Here is a 5,660-nt window from a genome sequence, read left to right on the forward strand (position 1 = left end):
AGTTTGGCCAGATGTACAGGTGTGCTAGCATGACCAAGACGCAATCGGGAAATTGTGGATGAAGTCCAGCGATTTGTACTCCGAGAGTGACAAAACCAGGGTTGTCTTGGTATGTTTTGTTGGATGGTAGCGTAAAACTTACCCTTAACCAATTTGGAATCATTCCAAAAAATTTTCCAGGCTGTTTCCATATATGTTTTGGCAAGAGTACATAGGTCATGCGATGAATTTTTAAAATGATCTAGAGAACCTGACTCAACAGCTGTTTTGGCACATGAGTCAGCAGTCTCGTTTCCTGGAATACCTGAGTGGCTTGGAATCCAAACCAGTAAGATGAATAGTCCTTTTTGATTGCAAGAGAGCAGAGCCTTCCGGATTTTTAAGATAATGGGAAATCGTGATTTGCTGCGAAAGGGGTTTTCTTTAATAGACATTAAACAGCTTAAAGAGTCAGTCAGAATAACCGTCTGTTGTACGTTATGGGACAGTGCAAACAGGATTGCTTCCAAAAGAGCAATGGCCTCTCCGGTAAACACAGAAGACTCGGGAGGGCATTTAAATTTTAAAACAATTCTGTAAACAGGAACCCAACATGCAGCACCAACACAACCTTCTGGAGACAGCTTTGAAGCATCAGTATATATAATAAGATGATTTGACCAATTTTGACTAATATGCTTTTGTAGTTTGATATTGGTATCTGGGGATCCTTTACTCAGACCTAGATCTGTGATGATGGAAGGGTTGTATATTAATGCTTTAAATGGGGTTGAATATAGTGGGTTGATTGTGAAAGATGTCAGGGGATTAGGAAGGCTGGTATACTTTAGGAAACTATCTAGCAAGTAGGAAGACGAGTTACGGGAGCAAGGTGCGTGTGATAGTTGGCTTAGTCGGTGCCAAAGAGGATGGGATGACAGCTGTAACATCTTGCTGATAAAGCGGTCACATAGATATTGTCGACGGATGGATAGAGGAGGGTCAACGCATTCTACCTGCAAAGCATTAGTGGGGGAGGATTTCATTGCACCTAGAATAATTCTAAGGCATCTATACTGAATTTTATTTAACTTTTCAGCAGCTGATTTATTAAAAGGCTCTAAAACAAACATACAGTAATCCATGTGGCTACGTACTAAGGCATTATATAATAATTTTAAAGTATAGGGGTGAGCACCCCACCAAACTCCCGCTATTGCTCGTAGTACATTGATGCCTTTTTCACATTTTTTGATAATGTGTTCAGAATGAGCAATTCCATTCAGTCGTGTGTCTAAATAAACACCTAAAAATTTAGCTTTAACTGCAAGGTTGATTGCTTGACCTTCAAATGAGATGTTGAGGTTCGGGAGGTATCTCTTCCTTGTAAATACCACTGCCTGACATTTGCCCACTGATAGGGACAAGCCATGGTCAGACAGCCACTGGCCTAGATAATACAAAGCAGAATTGATACGACAGGATACTTCCTCTATACTGCCTGAGCTGTGATAGAGGACAATATCATCAGCATATTGTAAAATGGTACAAAAACTAGAAACAGACAATTCGAGGTCGTGGGTATATATGCTATAGAGCAGAGGACTGAGAACAGAGCCTTGAGGGAGGCCTTTCCAGATTAATCTGGGGGGAAGAGAATTATTCTGATGCTTTACCAGAACATATCTGCAAAACAGCAGATTACATATGAAATGAACCATCCTCGAGGGAACACTCAGCTTAAGTAGTTTCTGCCTGAGCACCGGAAGTAGGACATTATCATATGCAGAAGCAATATCAAGAAAAGCACCCACAAGGTACTCTCCTTTTGTAAAGGCTAATCTAATATCTGTTGTTAATACACTGAGACTGTCTGTTGTACTCATACCCTTCCGAAACCCAAATTGGGAGGAGGGGAGAATATTTCTACTTTCCATTAACCATTCCAGTCGGTTTTTAAGGAGATGTTCTGTAACTTTAGCTAAAGTAGATGACAAAGCTATGGGTCTATATGAATTTGAATTAAGGGGATTTTTATAAGGTTTAAGGATAGGAATAACAATTTGAGATTTCCAGGAGTTTGGGATAGAACCAGTTTCCAAACATTTATTGATTATTTTAAGGTAATAAATTTTAGCTTTGTCATTTAAGTTAGCCAGGAAAGAATATGGAACGCCATCTTCCCCTGGAGCTGTATCTTTTAGACCATTGAGAGCAATTTGAAGCTCAGAAAAGGAAAAGGGGGCATCCATTTCATCCGTAGCTGGAGCTGGCGTAGTAGTTAGAAATGAGTCCACATAGGGAACATAAGGTGGAGCTAATTTGTCTGCAAAGTTGTTAAGCCAGTCAGAAGGATTATTTGAGGAAGGATCAACGTGGCTCAGGGAGCGACGGAATCTCCTCATATTTTCCCACACAATGGTGGAGGGTGAACGAGGGCTAAGCGATTCACAGAACTGCGTCCAACTTGCTCTTTTCTTTTTGAAGACTAATCTTTTAATTTTAGCATCTAGTTTTTGGTAACTATTAAAGTTATCCTGAGTCATGCAGGCTGAGTATAATTCTTCTGCAGCAGATCTTTTACCAAATAAATCGCTGCATTCATCATCCCACCAAGGAGAGGAAAGCAGCGGATTTTTCACAGGGTGTTTTTTTGGAATATGGGAATCGGCCGAAGATATAAGAGATTTTAAAAAGAGATCATAGCATACCAGAATGTTTCCATCACTTTCCAAATCGGGCAGAGTGTCTACAATGCAATCAACGGATAGGGCATAATCTTCCCAATTTGCTTTTTTAAGTTTATACTTTAAAAGGGGATCATAGTTAGGGGTAGGTAAGGATTTATTATTTAATGTAACAATTATAGGAAAATGATCACTGCCACAGGTTGACTGTAGCACGTTCCAAGTCAGGCGCGATGCTAGGTTAGCCGAACATAGGGTGAGATCAACCGCTGATTTAGGGTTCTGATTGGGGTATACCCTTCGAGTAGGAGAACCGTCATTGAGGATGCAAAGACTGACATCATCAAGTAAATCAATCAGCAATGGAGAAAACCCGTCACTAGCATGGCACCCCCACATCGTGTGGTGGGTGTTAAAATCACCCATGGCTATGATAGGGCTGGGAAGGGACGACAAGATTGCTTGTAATTCGGGAATAATAGAAGATGAGGGATGAGGAATATACAGAGATACAAAAGATATGTCTAGGGTACGGACAGCAACAGCATTGATCTGTTGACTGTGGGAAGGAAGAGCGATTTGGGTGTAGGGGAGGGAGTGCCGTAGAAATACAGCACTGCCTGCATACCCATCACTCCTGTCATCCCTCAAACAGGAGAAGCCCGGCACCCGTAATCGTGAACCAGGCCTCAACCATGTCTCCGAGATGGCAAGAATGGTGGGATTATGAAGGTTAATCAGAGAGATTAACTCATGTTTCTTGGGACGTAAACTTTTACAGTTCCACTGTAGCAGGGTTATTGGGCCCATTTTGGAGTAGTTTAAAAAGTTGGCTTAAGTTTTTGGCAACGTTGGGCGGTAAGGGAATTTCACTACATGGAGCGACAATACTAAGTAGAAATTCGGAGATAAACTCAAGCATTTTACCTTGGGAGGGAGGGTTCTCAACATTGTTGTTGAGAGCGCATCCATTAGGAAGGGATGAGGAGTAATCACCGACAATAGTCTGAACAGCTTTTTTATCGTAGCCCTTTGCTAGAGGAGCTCGGGGACGAGGAGAGCGGAAAACTGTTTGCCGGTAGGAGGTTTTGGTGGAAGTTACATTAGTAGGAGTAAACATTTCTTTTGTTATCTCAGCATAGGACCTGCGGACAGGAGGAAACTGAGATGATGCTTCAATGTAAGATTTATTATTCTGAGACATGACCATTTTAATAGATTGCTGCCTGGAGAATTCTGGGCAGTCTTTATCAGTAGCAAAATGACTACCAGAGCAGTGTAAACATGTAGATAATTCCTTGATGACCAAACATGAGTCACCTGTATGGGGCTGAGCACATCTGTAGCATCTGGGCTTAGATCTGCAGATTGTTTTAATGTGGCCAAAACGACAGCAGTTCTGGCACTGTATTGTTGGAAGTTTATATGTTTCAACTGGCAGTGAGGTGTGGTATGAATATACCTTAGCAGGAAGCATTTGCCCCCTGAAGGTTAGGACAACAGATTGGGTAGGCACCCAAGTGATGACACCCTCTGTGACAGATTTTCTATTCAGTCGCCTTGATTTCAGAACCTCACCACAGCCAGGCGGGAGCTCTAGCGAATCAACAAGCTCGTCCATCGACCAGTCCACGGGAACTCCTTTCACCAGCCCCATTCTGGTTATGTTGTATGTGGGAATTATAGCTCTATATTTGCATAACTTCAAAACTGGACTAACCAGAAAGTTGTTGGCAGCTTGGGCAGAAGTAAACTCTACAGTAATTTTGTTGCGGCCTATATTTTTGACGCCGTCGTGGATAATTGAACCAATTTTGTGTTTGTGCAAGAATTGACCGAAATTTATAGCCCGTAATGACGCTCCAGAGGATGGGTCCTCCACTTCCCGTGAGACTTGGACAATAAAAGGCCCATTATCATCGTCAGAGTATGACTTGGCGCCTTCGGTGAAGGAAGGATGTATGTAAAGGCTTTGAACGGATGGGTTTACCTGAGTAGGATCAGTTATAGTTTTTTTGGCCGCATATACGTTGGTATCCTCTCCTTGTCGTTTGCGAGACGAGGCTGATGCCCCCGGGTCGGGCGGCTCAGGAGGTGTATCTAGATCCATTTTACTGGAAACACTATAACTACAGACACATAATAAATATTTAACCAACACCAAATACGGTTAGATTTATACGAATATCACCAATGACAACTATTTCTGCTGCTGTGTAAATTCACATAAAACACCGAAATTACACCGGAATCTCACTAACACGTGTGCACTAATTGACAGGCCAAGTTACAGTTCAATATAAACAACACCAAATCCTTTTCAAGACGAGTTTACAATAAAATCAAAGAAAAATTTGAAAAAACCGCGTCCGCCATGTACGAAGTTTCCCGCCCCTATCGAATTAAATTAAAATTATATTAATTTACGTCACTGTCACACTGATATTTGAAACACTGATCCACTTACCGGTATCTATATACTTTATCTGCACAATATACATCTTAGTGTATGCTATGCAATGAACATTAATGAATGATTTAATAGGCATGATGACCTGAATGTTGTCAAAACCATTAAACTGTTAAGAATGCAATGGGCAGGGCATGTGCAACGCATGGAAGGCGTGAGTGTCCCAAAGAGATTGATGGAGGGTAAATTGGAGGGGCGTAGAGACCGAGGATAACCTAACCTTGGTAGAGGATGTGGTTGAAAGGGATATGAGGGTTTTGGGAGTTCGGAGCTGGAAAGAAGCAACTTCTGACCGTGTGAAATGGAGAAATTTACTTGACCAACCAAGGCCCACCCCGGGCTGTAGAGCTTTGATGAATGATTCTTCATTCTTCTATTTACTTCTCTGTCTGCGGCTTATAATTGGTATATTCTCTTTGATATTTTTTGTGTATTTTAAATAGTTTTTTATCTGTGTAATCACCACAGACAAATAAGCTCCGTATGACGTATTAATTAATAAGGCTTTCAGCAAAAGTGTAGAA

Source organism: Pararge aegeria, chromosome 12 (genome assembly GCF_905163445.1).
Source record: "Pararge aegeria chromosome 12, ilParAegt1.1, whole genome shotgun sequence".
Classification (NCBI taxonomy): Eukaryota; Metazoa; Arthropoda; class Insecta; order Lepidoptera; family Nymphalidae; genus Pararge; species Pararge aegeria.